General features: G+C 42.2%; 1 long non-coding RNA gene across 20 annotated transcripts in view; it reads left to right on the top strand.

Moving 5' to 3' along the window:
• The first annotated feature begins 1,772 nt into the window (after positions 1-1,772).
• Positions 1,773-25,929, top strand: part of LOC140385764 (uncharacterized) — a 50,974-nt gene continuing 26,817 nt past the window's right edge. For 8 of the 20 annotated variants that reach the window (XR_011933454.1, XR_011933460.1, XR_011933452.1 and 5 more), the window contains exons 1-2: positions 1,861-2,085; positions 24,228-24,318. This is a non-coding gene — a long non-coding RNA (uncharacterized lncRNA). The other 12 variants (XR_011933455.1, XR_011933461.1, XR_011933453.1 and 9 more) reach the window with 9 other exon arrangements.

The raw sequence follows: 25,929 nt of genomic DNA, 5'->3' as shown, positions 1-25,929 counted from the left end.
GCTTTTGATCCCATTCGCCCCAAGTGCTACATTTAGCCGCCTCTTGAATATATTCAATGTTTTTGTATCAACTACTTCCTATGGTAATGAATTCCACAGACTCACTACTCTTTGGGTGAAGAAATGTCGTCTCATCTCTGTCCGAAATGGTTTACCCTGAATCCTCAGACTGTAACCCCTGGTTCTGGACACACCCATCATTGGAAGATGCACATCTTCCCTGCATCTACCCTATCTAGTCCTGTTAGAATTTTATAAGTCTTTATGAGATCTCCCATCATTCTTCTGAACTCCACGAGAACAATCCCAACCTAGCCAATCTCTCCTCATATGACAATCCCGCTATCCCTGGAATCAGTCTGGTAAACCTTCGCTGCACTCACTCGAGAGCAAGAACTGCCTCAGAAAAGGAGGCCAAAACTGCGCACAGTATTCTCGGTGTGGCCTCACCAAGGCCCTGTATAATTGCAGCAACACATCTCTGTTTCTGTATTCGAAACCCTGCTTCTGTACTCGAATTTGGACATTCTGAATTCTGCCTCTGTGTACCTAAACAGGTGCCGGAATGTGGTGACTGCTTTTCACAGTAACTTCATTGCCGTGTTAATGTAAACCTACTTGTGACAGTAAAGATTATTAAAAATTAAATAAAATCTGTCTGAACTGTACACAGAACATTACTTTTCACTGTACCTCGGTACACGTGACAATAAATCAAATCATACCTATCCCAAAAAAAGCAGGTGGGTACCCATGCCAATACCTTTTATTTGGAAGAATGAGTAGAATTAATAAGTTGTTGGGTTATTGTTCAAGGAAAAAGCAGAGAGCCCTGAGACAGTCCTAATAGGGGATGGAACGAGTGGACATTCATGATGAAGCGGACATAGTTAAGTCCAGGATATTGGAAGTGACTACAGAACTGGCCCAGGAGATCTATTTTCCGCCTGTCCCCACTGAACTGATTTATTCCTATCTCAACTCTATTTTTGCCCCCCTTTCCAGTCTCAGTCCACCTACTTCTGTGACTTTTCTAATACCCTTTAATACTATATTCAAGTTATTTTTCCTACCTTCCCCCTTCCATTTGCACCTTATCTTGCTACTTTTCATCCTTTTTCCCGTCGCATTGTCAAATTAGTTTAATGGAAAGCAGCATATAGGAGTCTCATAGCAACAGAATTATTTTGCCTTGAACAAAGTCCTGTGATCTTAAATGTAAAAAGTTGGTTTTCAATCTGGTGGAGTCTTCACTAATTCCACTAATAACCTTGTTCCGCCCATCAATATTTCCTGTTGGCTTTAATGATTTAGCTGCTGGCATGTCGCCCTCGCCAAAGCTCTCAAAACGTTCCTCACTCTCACTCAAACAACTTGAAAGGTGACATGAGAGATCCATCAATCCAGACGTGGAACCACCCACCTCCAACATGATTGGATGAGAGCGAGAGTAGCGCATGTTACCATTGGCTAGGCCGGGCGTCGATCAGAAAGGAGAGGCGGGGCGATTACGTCATCGGAATGCCTCCGTTTTATCCCCTTCCCTCCTCCCCCCCCGGCACGGAGCGGCCTGTCAATCAGGATATCGAACCCGCCTCTCCACCGCCACGATTGGTGGGCGGGCGAAGGGCGCCTTGGGGTCTGATTGGGCAAGAGTCCTGTGAGGCGGGGCGGCCTGGCGGAACCCGGCAGCACCGCGCCTTCCGATTGGTGAGCCGAACCGCCAGTCCAGGGAAATGGGGCGGGGCGTGGCGGGAGTGACGGTTTGGGCCTAGGTGATATTTTGTTGTGAGGGGAAACAGTAGCTTGGAGAGAGAGAAAAACGCCAGAGGAGAGAGAGAGAGAAAAAAAAAGGTCAAACGAAAGACGGAGGCGAATCGGAGACAGACGGCCGGGATCGGACAACCGGGAACGTAGACCAAAAGCGATCATAATGTTTTATTAATTTCGTTTTAATTTTCAAAATAAAATCGACGGCGTTTGCTGTGGGAGCCGGTGTAGGAGGGGAGGGAGCGAGCGGTTTGGTTTACACCGGGCTGGGCGGCAGTTGTAGGGAACAGGCCGTTCCTCCTGCAGGGCCCTTCGGTGAGTGACCCAGAGTGTTTTGATGAGAGCTGGGGATTGCGTTAACTTGGGGGGGGGGGGGGGGAGAATAAATCTGCGAATTTTACATCTGAAAATCATCCTGCCTCTCCGGATGTCTCAATCCTTTTATAGGTTTAATACCGACTACATTTTAAATTATCCGCGCTAAAATAAACAGATATCGTTTTGTAAATACTTTGCAGCAAGAGGTTTGATTTTTCTTTTTTAAATTGCACATTTTCCAGACTGCTGGAGTTGATGTCCAGGTTTGTAAATGTGTATGATTTTGCTTTAGGTGTGCTCCCAGCATTTCTCTTCCCCCCCCCCCCCCCCCCCTGAAGTGATCATTTTAAATTTGATTGGTCTAGTGCATTGTTTTTGCCACTAATTTATGACCCGATTTGCCCGAGAAGTGGCGACCGCTCGGTTTTCTTTTTGCAGGAATGTCACATGAAGTGTGCCCCCCCCCCCTCCTCGTCCACATTTTAAATATATATTCTCCTCTTATCTCACTTGCTCTTCCCGCCGCCCCCGCATTGAGACAGGGGCCAGCCAGATTGCAGTTTGGGCGTCTGATCGTTCATCATGTCTGTAAATGTTCAAAATGGCTTGAGTAACAAATATTGGCTTTGTTGTGTCTTGCATGGGATGATTTTTTTTAAACCAAACTTGAGTTCCCATGGCATTGCTCTTGGGTGGTCTTGGCACTGGAATGTGATTTGATTAGGTGCTGGCCCTTTAAGACTGCTAACCAGCTGCTGGGTGTGGGAAAGTGGTCCAAATCGATACAGCCTGAGGTCTATTGGAGTTTTAAGATTGTTAGATTGCTGGTGAAAGATTTAATCCATTGTAAAAGACATGAGAAGGATGTCCTATCCGTGGCGAACTATGGAAGTTAAAGGTGGCATCATATTGGAAAAAAGGCATGTAATATTGTGAAGATTAGTGTGCGGCCTGTAGATTGGGGAAAATGTTAGAAATCAGCAAAGGATGACATTTTTTAAAAAAGAGGAAGAAATTATAGTCTGAGAGTAAAGTAGCAAGAAATCTTTTTTTTAAATTGCATCTTATGCATGTCGGTAAAAAGGAAGAGAGTAGCTAAATTGGGTGTTCATCTCTTAAAGGATGAAACTGGGGGACTAATAATGGGAAACTAGGAATTAACAGAGTTTGAACATGTATTTTGTAAATGTCTTCATGGTATAAGATGCATAAAGCATTCCAATAATAATGAGAAAATCAAGGGCAAAAAGGAGTGGGGAATTTAGGAAAACCATTCAAGAAAGATTACCAGGAAAAATAAAATAAGTAAAGTTGGCTTTACTGAGCAGAGGCTGCTTTCCCCTTTGGACGAGCTGACTGGTGATTTAACATGAGCTTCATCCCACTTCAGCTGAGGAGAAAGTTTGAGAAGGTGGGGTCTTAATGAATAACCTCAGCCAGTATGGGAATTAATCAGCGCTGTTGGTCTCACTGCATCACCAACCAGCCATCCAGCCAACTGAAAATAATGGGACTAAAGGCTGACTATTACTTTTGAGCTAATGGTCTCCATCCGAGAGTCTTAAAAATAAAAGTGGCATCACAGATAGCGGTTGTAATCGTGCAAAATTCCTTAGATTCTGGAAAGGCCCGAGTCAATTGTAGTACTGCAAATCCATTCAAGCAAAGTAGACAGAAAGCAGGAAATTATAGACCAGTTAGCCTAACATATGTCATTGGGGAAAATGCTGGAATCCATTATTAAGGAACCAGTAGCAGGACATCTAGAAAATCATAATATAAAATCAGGCAAAGGTCAGCATGATTTTGAGGAAATAGTGTTTGACAAATTTATAGTTCTTTGAGGATTTAACAAGCAAGATGGATAAAAGGGAACCAATATGTAGTATATTTGGATTTCCAAAAGGCATTCAGTTAGGTTCCACATAAAAGGTTACTATGCAAGGTAAGAGCTCATGATGTTGGGATTTTATCTACAATGGCATCGATAGATGATTGGTTAATGAACAGGAAGCAATTGGATAAGTGGGTCATTTTCAAGATGGCAAACTGTAACTAGTAGGGTGCCGCAGGGATCAGTGCTGGGACTTCCAACTATTTACAATCTATGTTACTGACTTTGAGGGGACCAAGTTCAACGTCGCCAAATTTGCTGTCAAGGTGGCTCGGAAAAAAGTTGTGATGAGGACACAGTCTGCAAAGGGATATAAAGAAGTTGTCAGTGGACAGAAAATTAGCAGATGGAGTATAATGTGGGAAAGTGTGAGGCTGTTCACTTTGGCAAGAAGAATAGAAAAGCAACATATTAATTAAATGGAGTGAGGCTGCAGAATGCTGCAGTACAGCGGGAGCTGAGTGTCCTTGTACATGAATTCCAAAACATTGACATGCAGGTACACTGAGTATTTAAGAAGGAAAATGGAATGTTAGCATTTATTACAAGGAGGTACGAGTATAAAAGTCTTGCTGCAACTATACAAGGCAGACCTAGAGGACTCTGCATGATTTTAGTCTCATTTAAAGAGGGATAGACTTGCTTTGGAAGCAAGGCTTTGGAGAGGCTGTTTAGCACAGGGCTAAATTGCTGGCTTTGAAAGCAGACCAAGGCAGGCCAGCAGGACGGTTCAATTCCCGTAACAGCCTCTCCGAACAGGTGCCGGAATGTGGCGACTAGGGGCTTTTCACAGTAACTTCATTTGAAGCCTACTTGTGACAATAAGCGATTTTCATTTTCATTTCACTCAGAAAAGGTTAGCTAGGCTGATTCCTGAGATGGAGTTGTCTTATGAGGAAAAATTGAGTAGGTGGGCCTGAATCTATTAGAGTTTAGAATAATGATCAGTGGGTGATTTTATTGAAAATATACTCTGATGGGGTGGGTGCATGATGTATTGATGCTGAAAGAATATTTACTCTCTTGGGGGAATCTGGAAGTAGTGGATGCAGTTTAAAAACAAGAGGCCTCCCATAAAGATGCTGATGAATTGCTTCTTTCTAGTGGTCATTTGTCTTTGAAATTCTGTTCCACAGAGAACAATGGAGGCTGGGTCATTGACTATATTCAAGGTGAGTTTGACAGATCTTTGATTGACAAGGGAGTCAAGACTGGTAGGAAAGTAAAAGTAAGGCCACAATTTGATCAGCCATGGTCTTGTTGAATGGCAGAGCAGGCCTGTTGGGCCAAATGGTCTATTTCTCCAATTTCTTCTGTTTGGTAGGCCAGGTCACCTGTGTACCAGAAACAACAGGAAATAAATGGCATTCCCCTTTTAAACTTTAGGTAAGATTTGTTTATAATTTACATGTTTTAGGAGTATTAGATGCAAGAAATACATATGTTTTGTAGTATTACTTGTGGTAATTTGACTGTTTAGGAGACAAGAGTGTTTTGCTGCTAAACTGGGAGCTGTGCCTCTGAGGCCTCAAAGTCCAATTGTTAAGTCAACAAGCTCCGGTCAATCAGTTAATTGTCATGTCTGAGAACTTTGGAGACTGGGAAGTGATTATAATATTTAGGCTTCAAGCCATTGGCTGTTACAAATTTGGAAGAGAGCATCAGAGCGCTAGAAATCTGATCTGTTTTTGTGCCTGCTTAAGACAATGATGCTCCCCTGCCGCTGATGAGGTGGAAAAAGAATGTATGTTATATATTGTAATTGAAAATCATAATTCAAGCACCTGTTCAAATTAAATTGTAAGCTAATACATGTTACTATATTTAGAATCTTTGGAAATGATTGTGATTAATCCCAACTAAAGCAATAGCTGTAGAACTCTCAGTCGAAAAGATTAAGTTTTTGTATATTGGATTCTATACACATCAGAAAAAGAGTTTGTTTTGCCTTCATAAGGCATTAATCCCAGGCATTTTAGGTGCCAACCTTGGCTTCAGATTCACCTCAGTTAGACGATCGTGTTCAATCCCCAGTCCAGTGATTTGCACGGTCTGGGCCAACACCAGTGTAGTAGTGAGAGTGCAAACCTCTCGGCAAACGATGCCACTTCTCGGAGACATTAAAATGAGGTTCATTTTCCATTTTTATGTGGCCATAAGCGATCCCACAACACCATTTAAAGAAGACCAGAGGTGTTCTAGTATCTTGGCCAATGTCACTAAAAATAATTGAATTGGCATATATCCTGTTGCGCTTGTGAGACTTTGTGACAAAATTGGCTGCTGTGTTTGCTTGTATGACACCATTGACTAAATTTCAAAGGATTGGATTTGTTTATTGTTACATGTACCGAGGTACAGTGAAAAGTATTTTTCTGTGCAGATCATTTAGTGCATGAAAAGAAAAGAAAATACATAATAGGGAAACAAAAGGTACACAATGTAAATACATTGACACCGGCATTGGGTGAAGCATACAGGAGTGTAGTATTAATCAGGTCAGTCCATAAGAGGGTCATTTAGGAGTCTGATAACAGCGGGGAAGAAGCTGTTTTTTAATCTGTTTGTGCATGTGCTTGTTCTCAGACTTTTGTATCTCCTGCCCGTTGGAAGAAGTTGGAAAAGTGAGTAAGCTGGGTGGAAGGGGTCTTTGATTATGTTGCCTGCTTTCCCCAGGCAGCGGGAGGTGTAGATAGTCGATGGATGGGAGGCAGGTTTGTGTGATGGACTGGGCTGTGTTCACGACTCTGAAGTTTCTTGCGATCTTGGGGCGAGCAGTTGCCATACCAGGCTGTGATGGAGCCAGATAGGATGCTTTCTATGGTACATCTGTGAAAGTTGGTAAGAGTCAGTGTGGACATGCCAAAGTTCCTTAGTTTCCTGAGGAAGTATAGGCGCTGTTGTGCTTTCTTGGTGGTAGGATCGACGTGGGTGGACCAGGACATATTTTTGGTGATGTACACCCCTAGGAATTTGAAGCTGTTAACAATCTCCATCTCAGGCCCCATTGATGCAGACTGGGGTGTGTACAGTTCTTTGCTTCCTGAAGTCAGCTCTTTAGTTTTTCTGGCATTGAGGGATAGATTGTTGTCGCTGCACCACTCCACTAGGTTCTCCATCTCCCTCCTGTATTCTGACTCGTCATTGTTCGAGATCCGACCCACTGTGATCATGTTGTCAGTAAACATGTAGATGGAGTTGGAATCAAATTTTGCCACACAGTCGTGCGAATGAATTGACTGAAATGTTTTGAGATAGCCTAAGATTCTGAAGGCTTTAGGCACATGTCCTTCCTTCCATGAACACTCCATTTGAAAAATGTCTGTTTTTAATTTTGTCAGTTGGTGGCTGAACCTTCAAGAGGACCTTGGAAAAAATATTGTTGACACTAAACCATCTTTGTTAATGATGATGGTTAACCTTGATGCCTAACAAATCTGCCACTTTTTTTTTAAAGAGGGGAATTTATGTTTAGCCTTTGCTTTTCAATGTCTGCTGGCCCGATTTTCCTGTGGGTGGTACCTTGATTCATTTATTTCCTCCACTGTATTATTTTTTTCCATTTATTGCATTAACCTGTATTTTTCCAGATAGATGTTTTTCACTTAACAATGGCCAATTAGGTAAAGAACTGTGCTAAGTTTATGCGAGGAAGTATTTCTTTATGCAGAGAGACTGGGAATTGTTTCCTTTTGTTTGTAGCCAGCAAATTTCTTTGTTCCCAAGAGGAGCAAATGCAGATACATATGCCCCATGAGGTTTGTTCCACAGAGCAGTGCAGACCTCCTGCTCCACAGCAAATACCAAAAGTAAGACAAGTTCGGTGTAAGGCCCTCTACCCAGCTCAAACCCAGTGGATGATTGTGGTACTACCAAACAGAAACAGAATTTTATCCGTCATGAGTCTAGCTTTCTGGAAAACTTGACAAAGTTCTACATAAATGGCTGTTATCTGAATTCAAAGCAGTAGAAATGCCTGCTAAAACTTGCAGATGTAGAGGAGTTGACTAAAAATAAGGAAGCACAGGATGCAAGTTTTGCCCATCGATGTGAAAGCAAATTATTGACTTGGTTACCTGGTAGCTGACACAGAATATGGATAATGGGTATATACTTAAATAGAGGGAAGTGACTAGCGATAAGCCATAAGGATTTGCTTTGGTGTCTCAATTATTCATTTGATTTAGTCGAGAGCCATACATTCACTCGATCAATTCCTCGGAAGATGTGGTCATCTTAGAGGAAAGATTGGACAGGTTAGGCCTATATCCATTTGAATTTATAAGTGTGAGAGATGATCTTACTGAAACACGCAAGTTCTGAGGGGAGTTGATAAATCAATGTTGAGAGGATGTTATCCTTTGGGAGAGGGGACATAGTTTTAAAATTAAAGGGTGTCCCATTTAAGACTGGGTTGAGAAGAAATATTTTTCTAAGGGTTGTGAACCTGTGGAATTTTCTTCCCCAGAGAGCAGTGGATGCAAGGTCATTGAATATTTTTAAGGCTGAGTTACAACAATTCTTGATTGACAAGGAAGTCAAAGGTTAGAGAGAGTAGACCGGAAAGTAGAGTTGAGGCCACAATCAGATCAGCCATGATCTTATGAAATGGCAGAGCAGGCTTGAGGGTTCGATGGCCTACTGCTGCTCCTAATTTATTTGTTCAATAAAGCTTGGTGGGATAATAAGTAGTTTAGATGCGATGATAAAATTACGAAAAGCAATTTGATAGATTGAGCAAGTATACAAAACTGTCAGATATGCAGAGCATATGACTTCAATACAGTGAGTGTGAAGTCATACATTTTGTACTAAAAAGGGATAGATCCTAGTATTTTTTGTAAATGTTAAATAAGGAGCTGTGGAAGTCTAAAGTAATTTAGATATTCATATGCACATCTCAATAAAATATTGTGATACGGTATGGAAATTAATCATAAAGAGCAATATTCCATTCGTCATTTTGTTTAGAGGACTAGAATATAAGGGGGAGGAGTTTTCCAACAGTCCTACAAAGCCTTGCTTTCACCACTTCTAATACATGGTGCCCTTTTCTGGACACTGCAGCATTGAAAGGATATTCTGGCTGTGGAAGGAGCGTGGGGCTCCAAAGTTAAATTATGAAGAGAGATGACATAATCAAGGGTAGTAATTAATAATCGCTTATTGTCACAAGTAGGCTTCAATGAAGTTACTGTGAAAAGCTCCTAGTCGCCACATTCCGGCGCCTGTTCGGGGAGGCCGGTACGGGAATTGAACCCGCGCTGCCAGCCTTGTTCTGCATTACAAGCTAGCTGTTTAGCCCACTGTGCTAATCCAGCCCTAATTCTTGGGATATAGATGGTTAAGCACAGAAGCAGGCCGTTTAACCTGTCACATCTGCACTGGCTCTCTGAAGGCACAATTTACATTACATTGTGCTCTCGTAGCCCTGTACATTCTTCCTTTTCAGTTAAGAATCCAATTTCCTTTTAAATGCTTCAATTCAACCTGCCTCCACCACATTCTCACAAAATACATTCCAGATCCTAGCCACTCGCTGTGTGGAAAAGATTTTCCTCATGCCTCCATTGCTCCTTTTGACGATTACTTTAAATTCTTGCTTTCTTGTTCTTGATTCTTCCACCAATGGGAACTGTTTCTCCCCATCTACCTTGTCCAAACCCCTCATGATTTTGAGTGCGCCTCTATCAAATCTCCTCCCAACCGTCGCTAAGGAAAACAGTCCCAACCTCTTCAATCTGCTGATAGCTGAAGTTCCTCATCTCTGGAACCATTTTTGTGCATTCACACTAATTTTGATTGGAAGATTTTAGGATTTTGAAAGGGGAATTGATAGGGTAGTTTGAGGAAAATGTTTTCCACTCATGGGGAAAATTCTGGGTTATTTGGGCAAGAAGTTAGGAAACACTACTTCACACTGAGATGGAATAATCTCAAAAAAGAGTGATGCTAGTTAAATTAATTTTAATTTGGAGATCAATAGCTTTTGCTGAATTTAAGGAAATGGTGCCAAAGCAAGTGGATGGATTTGGGGTACAGATCAGCCATGATCTCATTGAATGGTGGAACAGGCTCATGAGCTGAATATGGTATGTTCCTACTGGAGTGATATCCAGCCAGTGAGTGCAATGCCATAGAGACTGATTTTGGGACTTCTACTCTTCCTAATCTATATATAGATCCAGAAACAAATTCGGACAGATTTGCAGATGCTCTGCTTCGTGGGCGAAAGCAGTTGACACTTTGAAGGCAGTAACTAAAGAGAGTACCTTACTTCCTGACTCTCAAAGGTCTGTCCAACACCTACAAGGCACAAGCCAGGAGCGTGATGGAATACTCTCCACTTGCCTGAATAAGTGCAGCTCCAATAACACTCTAGAATCTCAACATTATTGAGGCCAAAATGGTTGGCTTGATTAGCACTCTCTCCAAAACCGATGCACAGTGGCAGCAATGTGTACCATCTCACTGCAGCAACTTACCCAGGGTTCCTTGGACAGCTCCATCCAAACCCGCAACTTCTACCACCTAGAAGGACAAGGGCAGCAGTGCCACCTGCAAGTTCCCTTCCAAGCTACGTACTATCCTGACTTGGAACTGTATCATAATATCATTATGTAATATCCTTCACTATCGCTGTCAAAATGCTGGAGCTCCCTACATCACTGAAGTGTACCTACACCACATGATGACAACCCACCATCACCTTCGCAAGGGCAATTAAGAGATGGGCAATACATTCTGGCCTAGCCAGCAATGCTGATAACCTGTCAAAGAATTTTTAAAAATAAACTACAGAAGAACTCAACAATATTTACAAGTAAACAGATCTATATTAGATGACCTTGGGAACCATATGCATGTTGTATTAAAACTAAGGTAATGCACAGTAGAAGATTGAATTACTCAACAGATGGGATTAAACTAACTGGAGAAGAGATTATTCAGGGTCTGGGAATAACAGACCCAGGACACAGTAAGTCAATAAAGGTAATAGAATTCTGAACTGTACAGCTTTTGCCAATTATGTAGTGTACACATTTGAAGCCAAAGTGCTGTATCTATGGTTACCTTGAGCTTCTGACCTCCAATCTCTAGACCTGTACAAAGTATAACTTTGAACTTTAGTGTCAGATAATTGAGTTATCAGGCAAAGCAGGAAAATTCAATCTTAAGCTTTAAAAACAGTAAACTAGTAGGAAGTTTTACTTGGGAATAGAAATTTGTTTTCTTTTTAAAAAGAAAAATTAAACTAACTGGGAAGAAGTTGACAGTAGATCGAGAAATGGCTCTCATTGGCAAAAGGACGAGGTTAAAGTTGATTTAATAACCAATGACGGCAAAAGAGGAATCAAACTTTTTAAAGCTAGTAGAGTCAGATACAATCGGAGCTTTCCAAAGGAAATTGAATCATTTTCTAAAGAGAAAAATAGTACGGGGCCACGTGGAATGGGACTGGATGAGTTTCTCTTGTAGAGAGTTATGATGATTCGAATGACCACCTCCTGTGCTATATTCTATGATGATAGGAAGTGATTATTTTCCAGTGACTGTAGTGGAGGTATAAACTTTATTTTGTTGTGCTGTGAAACTGATGAAAGAATGGCTTACATTTCTGGCATAGTCTCATCTGCACTGTTATCTTTTTATGTGCTGAAAGAGCTCCTTCATAAATTTGAGGTTTGTCCACACTGCTTGTGAAGTTCCAGATTGGAGTGTTCTAACCCAACAATAGAGAATATGGCCTAGGTTTTCAATTGGAACACTGACAGGAATGTGTTTAAAATGAATAGGTTACAATGAAATTTGGAGGAACTACAGAAAGGAACAATGTGCAGGGTTATGAAGAGCAGGCAGGAGCATAGGTAAATTGCTCATTCGGAGAGCCAGTGTAGCAAACAAAATGGGCCAAATGGCAGCCTCCTGTGCTGGAACAATTCTGTGATTATGTGAACTTAATTTTGTATCAATGTTGGGGGCTATCTTGAAGCAAGATGACAATTTTTTTTAAAAAAAGATAATCATTGATTGAACTGTGAAATTCCCTGCATCCTTCAGGCTTTTCTTCTTACTACAGTCTACTGACTTTTAAAACCCCAAATAAAGGTAATTTTATCAAATGATATATATTTTTCCATCATGGCCTTTCAGTTATAACTTTTACATTGTTTTTTAATTGCAGATGAGGGGCCATTTCTGCTCACTAAAACTATTGAAACTCCAGCAAATATTGCCCTCAGTTTGTGTGAATTATTCATACATTACTGCTTGAAACAGTTTATGGGGTTATGTTTCTAGCTTCTATCATTTTTTGTTTGTGGTGAACATGTTTTGAGTCGTGAGCCGCAGGGCGGCACGGTAGCACAGTGGTTAGCACTGTTGCTTCACAGCTCCAGGGCTCCAGGTTTGATTCCTGGCTTGGGTCACTGTCTGCGGAGTCTGCACGTTCTCCCCGTGTATGCGTGTGTTTCTTCCAGGTGCACCGATTTTCTCCCACAGCCCAAAGATGTGCAGGTTAGGTGGATTGGCCATGCTAAATTGCCCTTTGTGTCCAAAAGGTTAGGTGGGGTTACTGGGTTGTTGGTATACGGTGGAGGTGTGGGTTTAGGTAGGGTGCTCTTTCCAGGGGCCGGTGCAGACCCGATGGGCCAAATGGCCTCATTCTGCACTGTGTAAATTCTATGAAGCCCAAGTACCAGTGGAGTGTTGATGGTGCAATTCGAGGTGATGAATTAAGAATGCTGTATGACAACCAATTTGTACTGGTACAGCACTATGTATTGGCTAAAATTCTTTTCTTTTTTGCCCCTAGTGTGTTGGTATCAAGACCGTCTAGTGACAATAGTAAAGTCTCCATAGTCCCGGGTTACCATCGGCTTCTTTTTCCTTTGAGAGGCAGAGCTGTCTGGTGGTGGTTTAACCTGAGGATCACCACACCTCAGGCGAGGAACAAGGTTGAGAAAGTGGGCCTTCATGAATAACCTCAGTTGGTATGGAAATTGAACCTGCGCTGTTGACCTCACTCTGCATCACCAACCAGCTGTCTAGCCACCAAAACTGGATTAGCTAAACCCATAATTTCCTTAACCTCTCATTTCTGCCCTAACCCAAGGCATTCGGGTTTACATTCAGCACAGTGAGTTTCTAAAATTTGTCTCTTCACAATATTCATATTGATTTCAAAGCTGGAAACAAAAAATAAATTTAATAATTTTGCATAATTTTAAAAACATTTTTAACAAATGATTCAGTTTTCTAACCGTTTGACTGTTTACCTTTGGAATATCAGAAGTAAAATTGGATCTTGTATATGCAATATAGCAGTTTTTAAATTGATTTATTTATTGTGAGGCTATGTCATGCCTGGCATAATTTGATAAATAACTCTGTAAAGCAAGCCATAAGTCACTCTCAATTTTGTCATTTTTGTTATCTTCTGAACCTCGTGTAATTTTATCATTCGTTAGTCCTGACAAGGGCAAGTTCTATTTATGTTGCATGAGTTTTTAAAATTGCTTCAACGGCATTTTCACCTTGCCCCTAATTCCACCCCATAACCTTTAGTGCCATTCACAATCTACAAGTGCTGGATGCACTCAGTGGCCACACATTCAACTCTTTGATTTAGTTATGGGTTAAACACCGACATCAGGACTTGAGTTTGTAATCTAGATTGGTGTTCCCATGCATTATTGAGAGAATGCTACATAGTCGAGGTGCCAATTTTTGGATAAGGTGCCAGTCCAAGGCCCATCTGCCTGTTCGGGTGGATGCAAATGTTCTTGTGCTATTTTCAAAGATCAGGAAATGATAGCAGTACCCTTTGTTTAGCCATGTGTATGTCTGCATAGCTCCAGATCATGAATGTTTAAAGCAGTGGCATAATTGCTAATGTACTCTTAAGTTATGATTGTTAACATTGATGTACCTAGGGTTTATCTTTTACTCCGTAAAATGTCCTTTCAGTGCACTTGGATTTGCTCACGGTGCAAATTTTCTTTCAAAAGCACTGAATTTATTGCCTGGCCTGGTTGTAGTGCACTTCTGGGAGAAGACTAGATCTAAAATTTAAAGACTACTCCGTCTAACACATAACCACAAGTCCAAATGCCAGCAGCAGGTTTCTAATGGGAAATGAGAGCCATCAAAGAAAATATATCAATGGAACCAAAATTAAATGACTATTAAAGGTAATTAGTTGGGATTATCAAAAAGTGAAGTTGGGCCATGTTACAGAGGCAGTATGGTAGAGTCCAGTCAATTTAAACCGCAAGATTGCTAACAGATAGGTGAAGTCTCCAGTGTGTCAAAAACACCCACCTCTCTCTCACCATCACCCTCTGTTGACTCTTTAATTATTGGATGCTAAATTATCAGATTGCATATCTGCCATCCAAAACTTGAAGCACAGAAATGTCCTCCAGTTAGATACTGAGATGGCTAAAGCCTTTATTTTTGGCCTGAGCTCCAAACTCCATTCCCTACCAACTCCATCCTGGCAACAGCCACAGACTACACCAATCTATTGGCAATCGTTCTGTTGTATTTGACTGGTCTCTACCACTCTGGCACAGTGGTTAGCACTGCTGCATCACAGCGCCAGGGACCCAAGTTCAATTCCGTCATGGGTCACTGCCTTTGTGGAGTTTGTACATTCTTCCCGTGTTTGCGTGGGTTTCCTCCAGGAGCTCCGGTTTCCTCCCACAGTCCAAAGATATGCAGGTTAGGTGGATTGGCCATTCTAAATTGCCCCTTAAGCGTTCAGGGATGTGCAGGTTAGGTTAAGGGGTTGTGGAGATAGGGTGTGAAGGACATGGATAGAGTACTTATTCGAAGGGTTGGTGCAGGCTCAATGGGCTGAATGGCCTCCTGCACTGTAGGGATTCTATATATTTGCACCATCTGTCAGACTGCCTCTGTAACATGGCGCAACTTCACTCGAGTGTCTGCTGATTTACTGAAATCATCATTCATGCTTTTTAACTTCTAGACTTAACTATTCCAACACACTCCTGGCTGGTTTTCCACATCATACAGTCAGTAAACATAATCTAAAACTCTCATTCCTGTGTCTTAATTCTGTACCTTAATCTGCCACATCCAGTCGTGAATGATAATGGACAATTAAACAAATATACCCATCCTATATGATCAAGGAGTCTAGCACATCAGTGCAAACGATAATGCTAAATCGTTTGCAACAATCTTCAGTCAGAAGTGCAAGTAAGTTTTTCATTTTTCATTTCAAGTGAATGATCAATCTCTGCCTACTCTGGAGGTCCCCAGTATTACAGATGCCTGTCTTCAACCGATTCGAATCACTCCCATGTGATATCAAGAAATGGCTAAAGGCACTTGACATTGCAAAAGTTATGGGCCTTGACAATATTCTGGCAACAGCCATGAACCCTTGTGTTCCAGAGCTTGCTGCGCCCCTAGCCAAGCTGTTCCAGCAACAATGCTGGCATCTACCTGGCAATGTCGGAATCTGCCCAGGTATATCCGGTGCACAAAGCAGGACAAATCCCACCTGGCCATATACAGCCCCATCAGTCTACTCTGAATCATCAGTAAAGTGATGGAAGGGGCCGTCAACAGTGCAAACAAGCGACACTTCGCTTAGCAATAGCGCTGATGCTCAGTTTGGGTTCCGCCAGGATCACTGCACTCCTGACCTCATTACAGCCTTAGTTCAAACATTGACAAAAGAGCTGAATTGATTGACTGTCCTTGACATCAAACCAGCATTTGACAGAGTATGATCTCAGGAGCCCTATCAAAACTGAGTCAATGGGAATCAGATGGGGGGAGGATTCACTGGTTGGAGTCATAACTGGCACAAAAAGATGGTTGTGGTGGTTGGAGGACAATTATCACAGTTCCAGAACACTACTGCAGCAGTTCTTCAGGATAGTGTGTGAGGCTCAACCATCTTCAGCTGTTTCATCAATGACCTTCCTTTCATTATTAGATCAGAAGTGGGGATGTTCACTGATGATTGTTCAGCACCATTCGTGGCTCCTCAGAAACTGAAGCAGTCCATATCCAAATGCAGCATGACCCGGTCAACGTGAAGACTTGGCTGACAAGTGGCATGTAACATTCATGTCGGGGAATTACAATGCCCAAAAAGACAGAATCTAACAATTTCCCCATGACATTCAGTACCATTGCTATCGCTGAACCCACACTATCATTATTCTGAGGATTGCCATTGACCAGAAACTGAACTGGACCAGCCATATAAATACTGTGGCTATGCGAGCAGGTCAAAGGCCAGAGATCCTGCGCTGAGCAACTTCCCTCCTGACACTCAAGCCTGTCCGCCATTTGCAAGGCACAATTCAGTGCGATGGAATACTTTCCACTTACCTGGATTAGTGCAACTCCCAACAAAACTCGAAGAACTTGACACCATCGAGGACAAAGCAGCCTGACAATCCTTCCACAAACATTCATTCCTTCCACCACCAATGCAGTTGCTGCAGTGTACCATCTACAAGATGCACTGCAGGAACTCACCAAGGCTGCTTAGGCAGCACCTTCCAAACCCACGACTTTACCATCTAGAAGGGCAATGGTAGTAGACCCATGGGGACACTACAACCTGGACCCTCCCTTCCAAGCCACTCACGTTCCTGATTTGGAAATATATTGTCATTCCTTTTCTGTTGCTGGGTCAAAATCCTGGAACTCCCTCCACCATAGGGACGTAGTGGTGCAAGAAGCGAGCTCACCACCATCTTATGGGCACTAAATGCTGAGCTAGCCAGCAACGCCCACATACCGTAAATTAATGGAACATAAAATGACCAGGTGTACCACAAGGATCTGTTTTGGGGCCACTGCTGTTTGTCATTTTTATAAATGACCTGGAAGAGTGCATAGAACGACGGGTGAGTAAATTTGCAGATGACACTAAAGTCGGTGGAGTTGTGGACAGTGCGGAAGGATGTTACAAGTTACAGAGGGACATCGATAAGCTGCAGCGCTGGGCTGAGAGGTGGCAAATGGAGTTTAATGCAGAAAAGTGTGAGGTGATTCATTTTGGAAGGAATAGCATGAAAACAGAGTACTGGGCTAATGGTAAGATTCTTGGCAGTGTGGATGAGCAGCGAGATCTCGGTGTCCATGTACATAGATCCCTGAAAGTTGCCACCCAGGTTGAGAGGGTTGTTAAGAAGGTGTACGGTGTGTTAGCTTTTATTGGTAGAGGGATTGAGTATCGGGGCCATGAGGTCATGTTGCAGCTGTACAAAACTCTGGTGCGGCTGCATTTGGAGTATTGCGTGCAATTCTGGTCGCCGCATTATCGGAAGGATGTGGAAGCATTGGAAAGGGTGCAGAGGAGATTTACCAGAATGTTGCCTGGTATGGAGGGAAGATCTTATGAGGAAAGGCTGAGGGACTTGAGGCTGTTTTCGTTAGAGAGAAGAAGGTTAAGAGGTGACTTAATTGAGGTATACAAGATGATCAGAGGATTGGATAGGGTGGACAGTGAGAGCCTTTTTCCTCAGATGGTGATGGCTAGCACGAGGGGACATATCTTTGAAATTGAGGGGAGATAGATATAGGACAGATGTCAGAGGTAGGTTCCTTACTCAGAGAGTAGTAAGGGCGTGGAATGCCCTGCCTGCAACAGTAGTGGACTCGCCAACACTAAGGGCATTCAAATGGTCATTAGATAGACATATGGACGATAAGAGAATAGTGTAGATGGGCTTTAGAGTGGTTTCACAGGTCGGCGCAACATTGAGGACTGAAGGGCCTGTACTGTGCTGTAATGTTCTATGTTCTAATTGTCCCATTCACCTTTCCACCACATGCTTGCTGTGTTACATTAGCTCCATCAAGCCCAATCTTGATTTTAAAATTCTAGTCCTTGTTTTCAAATTGCTCTATGGCCTCACCCCTTCATATGTCTGGGATCTCCTCCAGCTGCACAATCCTCAAAGATATCCATGCTAATCTAATTCAGGATTCTTGAGAATCCTTGATTTTAATCGCTCCAATATTGATGGCTGTACTTTCATTTGCTTTAGTCTTGGAATACCTGCCCTACATCTCTGCTCTTCTACCTTGCTCTCCTCCTTTAAAACACTGCTCAGAACCTAACTCTTAGTTCAAGGTTTTGGCCATCTGACCTAAATCATAAAATACCTACAGTGCAGAAGTAGGCCATTCAGCCCATCGAGTTTGCACTAGCCCTTTGAAACACCACCTTACCCCCAATCCCCCGTTCTAGTCCTGCAACCCCACCCTAAAGGCCAATTTAGCATGACTAAACCACCTAACCTGCACACCTTTGGACTGTGGGAGGAAACCGGAGGAAACCCACGCAGACACCCAAAGTCGGAATCAAACCTGGGTCACTGGTGCTGTGAGGCAGCAGTGCTAACCACTGTACCACCGTGCCACCTTATTGGTTTTATTTTATTTTATAATGCGTCTGTGAAGCGTCTTGCGATGTTTTATTGCATGAAGTGAGTAAAATCAATACAAGATGTTGTTGGTACATGCTGTGTAGTGTGGCATCTAGCCAGGACAGTCCTATGTTTTGATGTGGTGCTTTAGCTGCATGTTTATTTCCAATGGCTGGAATCATGCTTGACACATAGATTTCTAAGATTTTTGACCCATGCGAAGTTCCCTCTACCTAACCATCATCAACTTAATCAGTTACCTTCTCTTAAGATCAGAAATGTAGCCGTCATTGCATTGTTTCTAGCTCCATATGCTGCACTATAACTTGGATCAAGGAACAAGCTAAGGATTATGTTTTCTGCAGGAAGTGGCTCACCACCTGATTTCTCCAGTATCGTCAAGGCACATCTGAATTGTAATTTATGTCCATTTGCTGAGTTAGCAACTGCAGTAACAGTCAAAAAGCTCTACACTATGATCAAGCAATCATTTGGATTGGTGCTCCCTGCCCTCTGTGTCCATCCTTCAATGATCAGGTGCGTTGTAATTGGATTACATACTATTTGCAAGATGCACTGCAACATTTCACCAAACTTATTTTGTACCTCCCAGCCCTGTGGCCTCCATCACTGGGAGAGACCAGAGTACATTGGAAACATCTTGTCCATGTCAACAAATGTAATGTATTTCTTTGGTTGCTGGGTCAAAATCTTAACTAAAGCCATTATTGGAGTACCCTTGGCACAAGGACTGCAACAGTTCAAGAAGGAGATTGGCTGTAAATATGGCCATGTCAGTGTTGGCCACATCCTGAGAACATTTTGCCTTATTCGACGATCACTTACCAACGAGCATTTTTGTCCACCTGAGAAACTCCATGTCACTGGTCAGGTCCTTGGGTTGCTGATGAGCCCGAAGCTGGAGCCACACACTTGGTAGGTGTTTCCAGGAGGTGGAATTGGTCCTTAAGTATTAGATCGCTGGTACTCTTTTCCCGGGCACTTGCTGGCAGGTATTCTCAAAGAATTGTGTTCCTTCAATTGGGGGTTCCTCTAAGTAAGTTCTTCTGAGCAAGGGTCTCCCAGGTGTTGATGTCCATGTTCCATTTCTCAAGGTAACCCTCCAGGGTGTCTTTGAAGCGCTTTCTTTGTCCTATTTTTATGTTTTGGAACCTTCCTTGAGCTGGAGGAAGAAGGTTTGCTTTGGCAGTTGGGACTCTTACATCCTAAGCACTGGCCAACCCAGCAGAGTCTGTTTTGGATGATCATGGCCTCAATGCTGGTGCTCTTGGCTCCTTTTAAGGATGCTGATGTTAGTACACCTGTCCTGCCAGCTGATGCAGAGAATCCATCACGGAGAGCGTTGATGCTACCTCTTCAGGGCCTTGAGATAATCTCTGTATTTAATCCCACGTTTCTGAGACAAATGGAAGAGTTGTGAGGATGACTGCCTAGTGCACTAGCATCTTGGCATCAGCATGGATGTCACAGTCGGCGAAGACTTTCATCCTGAGGAGTCTAAAGGCAGCGCTCACGGATTGTTGGATCTCCGCATCGATGTCAGCTTTAGTTGAGAAGTGGCTTCCCAGGTGAGGCAAATGTTCCACGTTTGGGAGGATTTCTCTGTTGATCTTGATGGAGGGAGAGACTGGATCCTACCCTGTGGAGGGTTGGTAAAGGACTTGAGTCTTCTCGAGGTTGAGGCTGAGACCGATTCTTCGGTATGCTTCCATGAAGGCGTAAAGCATAACTTGAAAGTTTTTTCCGAGAGAGCAGAGATGGTGTTTCCATCTATATACTGAAGTTCCACGAGCGATATCCATGTTTTCTTCTTAGTTTTCAACCGGTTGAAGTTGAAAGATTTTCCGTCCATCTTGGAGACGATGCCCACTCCACTGGGAAACTTGTTCTTGTCAGGGTGAAGGATTGCGGCGATGAAGATGGGGAAAAGGGTGGGGGCGATGACGCATCTAGTCTTTACTTCAAAGGTTTCTGTCTTATTTCTGTCAGTGAGGACTCTTACATCTTGTGGAGGAATCGGAGGATGTTGATGAACTTCTCTCGACTGCTGGACTTTGACAGGGTATTCCACAGCTGACTAAGTGAAAAGCATTGGTCAGATCGATGAAGGCCATGTTAAGTGGTTGGTGTTGCTCCTGTTGTCGAGCAGAGACAATGGTGTCAATTGTTTCACGGTTTGGCTTTCCAGACGGAAAGAGAATCATATAGGTTGCACAGATGGCCTTGGCGTTCCTGGGAAGCGATTGTTGAGGAAATAATTAGTACTTCTTAATCCTAACTACTATCCAGTAACAATTCCTGGAAATTTGCTGTATGTTTTGATACCTGGTGAGGACTGAATTGAGCTTATTTGCTGTGTGTGATTGTGGAACAATTCCACACTCAACCACCCTTTTAACCAATGGCAGCCAATTCTCGAGCTTCCCGTGTACAATGATTTTACCACCTTCGAGTGGAAAGATTGAATTTTTAAACATCTCAACGACAGGGTCAAGGACTTTTCTGCTGGCGTAACTTGTAGCAAAGAGCTTTATTTCACAATCTCCACACTTTTTGGATTGAAATGTAGTTTAGGTACAGGAAGACTTGCATTCACACTCTCTCTAAAATATCATGAGTGTGACTTGCAATAATTTTTCTTGAGGTTGAAAATTGAACACCTGCTAGTGGTTAGGGGAAAGTGCTGTTATTTCTTTTTCTTTCCCTGTGGGTTAAAGTTTATCTCTTTTTTTTTTTTTTTTTTTTTTTTTTCTTTCATAAAGGTCAGACTTCTTGAGTTTAATTGTGAAATTAGACTCCTCATACCAGTCTGCTAAAACTTGAGAAAAACTCCATCTATTTGACTTCTCTCCCAATACCAGCTCCTGGAGTTCGCTCACTGTGCTCTTCTGACATTAAACATTTAATCGCTGAACTTTTTTTTAAAAAACAATATTAGTGCATTTTCCTACAGGTCCTGGTAGGTAATGCCCTAACAATCTCCTTTGACATCTCCATTTGCTCACAAAGCAATGTTACCAACCCATTGACCAGTAATATTGGTTTATCCTGTTTTATCACAACCTTTGAAAATTACCTCCATATGAGATCTTAAGTTTTTTAAAGTTGTGACATATGCCAGTGTTCCTGAGATCCACCAACTGAAGCCAACTATGTTTCAGTCTGCAATGTAAGGGACTTGGCTTTACAATAATCGCAACTATTTGCATTTATATAGCACCTTTTTAATTTTTAAATTCATTCATGAAATGTGGGCATTGCTGTCTAGGCCAGCATTTATATTGAGAAGATGGTATTGACCTGCCTTCTTGAACTGCTGCAGTCTGTGTGGTATAGGTACATCAATTTACTGTTGGGAGGGATTTGCAGGTGTTTGCTGCCCTTGTCATTCTAGATGGTAGCAGTCGTCTGGTTGGAAGGTGCTTTCTAAGGATGCTTATGTTTCTTTTCAAGAACAAAGCACTTAACAAACAAAAAAAATTCCTATTCAGAACAGGAACTAGCTTTTAATGGTATTGGGTAGTGGGTGGGTGCGGGGGTGGTAAGACTTGGTAAGTGCAGAGGAGTTGGCCGATGAGAGTAAGTAGCCAGTGGAGGCTCTGGCTGATGTCACCATATAATCTTGAGGTAGGAAGCATCAGTAATGCAGGCAACTGTTTAGTGCTGGTGGCTGCTCTGATCTGGCTGCCCATCGCCCAACCACAATTTCCTCCTCTACTGCTCCATACTCTACCTAAAAGGCCTGAAGCTCAGAAAGAACTTACCTGTAGCCCTAGCCTGAATCTTCCTAGCCAGTACTCGCTCACACCTTCCAACAACAAAATAAAGGAGAAAGCAGTGGTCACTCAAATAGGTAATATTAATGAAGCACCTCAAATGTTCAGGATGTTTCAAAGCACTTCAGAGTCAATTAATAAGTACTTTTGAACCATAGTGATTGTTCTAATGGCCACTGCAGCAACCAATTTGCACACACTGCGATCCTATCAGCATCAATAAGATTAAGATGACATTATTTTGGTGTTGTTGGTTGAGAGATACATGTTGATAAAGAGTGGGGAACTCCTGCATTTTGGAATAGAGTCCACATGATGTATTATGTATTTTCTTTTATTTCCTTTTTTCATGTAATGGGGCAAGACGGTGGTGCAGTGGTTAGCGCTGCTGCCTCACGGCGCAGGGGTTCCAGGTTCAATCCTGGCTCTGGGTCACTGTCAGTGTGGAGTTTGCACATTCTGCTCGTGTTTGCGTGGGTTTCGCCCCTACAACCCAAATGATGTGCAGGGTAGGTGAATTGGCCACACAAAATTGCCCCTTAATTGGAAAAAATGAATTGGATACTTCTTTTCATGTAATAATGATCTGTTGAGCTGCTCGCAGAAAAATACTTTTCACTGTACCTTGGTACACGTGACAATAAGCAAATCCAATCCAATGAGAGGCCAGGTGGAGCCTCTTGTTTTGTGTCTCATCCAAAAGGCAGCATTTCCCACAGTGCAGCTTTGTGTGCTTGATTCTCTGGGGTAAAGATTGAAGTCACAACCTTCTGACTTGGAGGGAAGAAAGATATTACTGAGCCAAAGACAATCTTGGCAGTCCAATGCATATAGAATAATTTTTGTGAATGGAAACGTTTAGACAAGGAAGGCAATAAAACCTTGAGCCACTTTAAGTTATCAGATGTCAGTTTAAAATGTGCTGTTATCCACAGTAAATTCGACCTCTAACAATAGAACTGGTTACAATTGGCTTGTATCATGTGACCTAATATGGACTTCCCTCTGCTCACTAAGCTTGGAAAAGTAACTTGGGTTAGTGTGGTTGCACTTTCTCATCCCAGTCCTTTGTTACATGTGTCTGCCTCAAAATTCACACAATTCCTGTGGTTGAAGTCTTTCCGGAAACACAGACTAATGGAGTTGATCGACAAGTGTTGCAATCCATCATATCGTTAGTGATTTTTTTTTTTAATTGAAGCTGTTGTATGGTTTAAGAGGTGACCTTGGCTTAAGGAATGACTCTTGTTACTGCAATATTGGCTGTTTCCTTTTATGTTTTAACAAATGAAGTTCATTCTTAATGAGTTATTTATTAAAGCTTGAGTGGTGAGATGCTAAAGTTGATTTGATGAGTGTGACCAGCTGCAGCTTGCATGCTGGAAGAATGGGAAAGACTAACTAAATAAATAAGAGAATTGGTAGCATTTGTTTTATACAATAGTGTCATATAATGCGTTAATTGTGTTGATGTTATCAAGACTTGCGTGACATCCGAATTGTAGGGAGAAAATATTTTATGCTTTCCCTATAATGGTTTCAAGACAGGCCCTTAAATTATTTTAAAGGGGTATTGGACCTTCATTTGAAAAGAGGAGTAGGGAGAACAGATGGGAGAGTGGAATTAAGATATATAACTCGTGGGGGAAACAAACCAGCAGAGACCTGATATGCTGATTGTCCTCTGTGCGCTGTAGCATTCTGTTATTCTTTATGCAAACATTATTCAAAGCATGTTCACTATTTTGTTGGATCAGTCATGCTGTGGTCTGTTGTGACATATGCTAATCATTATTCAATTTGTGCTGTTATTGATGCATTAATGAGGGGTCCAAGAAGCCCCCTCATGGGATCCCTACTATTCGTGGATCCTTGGATTAATTTCAGTAAAATTTGACCGAATGTACATGTCTGTTTAGTAGATGAACTAACTGCAGTAAACACTATCTGGCTAGACCAAACAGCTAAAAATATAGTTTATTCCCAGTTGTGATTGTTTTTAATGGGATGTGTGTGAAACAGGTCAGCATCAGTGTGAAGACAACGGGAGGAGTGTGACGCAGGTCAGCAGCACAGAAGTGAGGAGGGAAAAAAAATCAAAGTTGACTGGCTGGTGAGTATTGCTACTGCTTTGCCTTTCAGTAAGACTTGATGAAGAACGAGAAACCGAGAAGGGCTATCCATTGTAATCACGAGCGAGTCAGTAGCTGGTGGTGTCCCTCAGGGATCAGTGTTGAGCCCACAGCTGTTCACAATTTACATAGATGATTTGGAGTTGGGGACCAAGGGCAATGTGTCCAAGTTTGCAGACGACACTAAGATAAGCGGTAAAGCAAAAAGTGCAGAGGATACTGGAAGTCTGCAGAGGGATTTGGATAGGCTAAGTGAATGGGCTAGGGTCTGGCAGATTGAATACAATGTTGACAATTGTGAGGTTATCCATTTTGGTAGGAATAACAGCAAAAGGGATTATTATTTAAATGATAAAATATTAAAACATGCTGCTGTGCAGAGAGACCTGGGTATGCTAGTGCATGAGTCGCAAAAAGTTGGTTTACAGGTGCAACAGTTGATTAAGAAGGCAATTGGAATTTTGTCCTTCATTGCTAGAGGGATGGAGTTTAAGACTAGGGAGGTTCTGCTGCAATTGTATAAGGTGTTAGTGAGGCCACACCTGGAGTATTGTGTTCAGTTTTGGTCTCCTTACTTGAGAAAGGACGTACTGGCACTGGAGGGTGTGCAGAGGAGATTCACTAGGTTAATCCCAGATCTGAAGGGATTGGATTACGAGGAGAGGTTGAGTAGACTGGGACTATACTCGTTGGAATTTAGAAGGATGAGGGGGGGATCTTATAGAAACATATAAGATTATGAAGGGAATAGACAAGATAGATGCGGGCAGGTTGTTTCCACTGGCGGGTGAAAGCAGAACTAGGGGGCATAGCCTCAAAATAAGGGGAAGTAGATTTAGGACTGAGTTTAGGAGGAACGTCTTTACCCAAAGGGTTGTGAATCTATGGAATTCCTTGCCCAGTGAAGCAGTAGAGGCTCCTTCATTAAAAGTTTTTAAGATAAATATATAGTTTTTTGAAGAATAAAGGGATTAAGGGTTATGGTGTTCGGGCCGGACAGTGAAGCTGAGTCCACAAAAGATCAGCCATGATCTCATTGAATGGTGGAGCAGGCCCGAGGGGCCAGATGGCCTACTCCTGCTCCTAGTTCTTATGTTCTTGTGCTACACAGGCGTCAGCACTTAATCTCCCAAACGGAGAGATTGTCTTTGAATTCCCCACAGAGTAAACACTAAAAGTTGCCAAGTACATGGATCACCTTGCCAAAATATGGTAGCATCTGGGCTTTTCCACATATAATTGAATTAAGGTCTTTCTTTCCTAGGTTTTCACTTGGAACTTAAGTGTATTTTATATATACAGTAATAACTCTTGGGAGAAAGAAAGTTCTAAATATTGTCTGCTCTGAGATAGGCCTCCTGTGTCATAATGTGTCTATGATTAAACTGTGTCAGCGAGGGTTTGCTTTTGATGTCAGCAAGAGTTTGCTTTTGATGGTCTGTACATAATTAATAGGAAAAGCCTCTGTGATGACCAAAATACTGATACGGAAGGAAAAATTAGAGTACAAGAGAAAAGTAGCTAGAAATATGAAGATAGTGAGTATCTGTAGTTATTTAAAAAGCAGAGTTAACAAGTGAGCACCATCTATG

Source organism: Scyliorhinus torazame, chromosome 11, assembly GCF_047496885.1.
Source record: "Scyliorhinus torazame isolate Kashiwa2021f chromosome 11, sScyTor2.1, whole genome shotgun sequence".
Taxonomy (NCBI): Eukaryota; Metazoa; Chordata; class Chondrichthyes; order Carcharhiniformes; family Scyliorhinidae; genus Scyliorhinus; species Scyliorhinus torazame.
The sequence above is the reverse complement of the archived record's forward strand: the minus strand, read 5'-3'. Positions and strand labels throughout refer to the sequence as shown.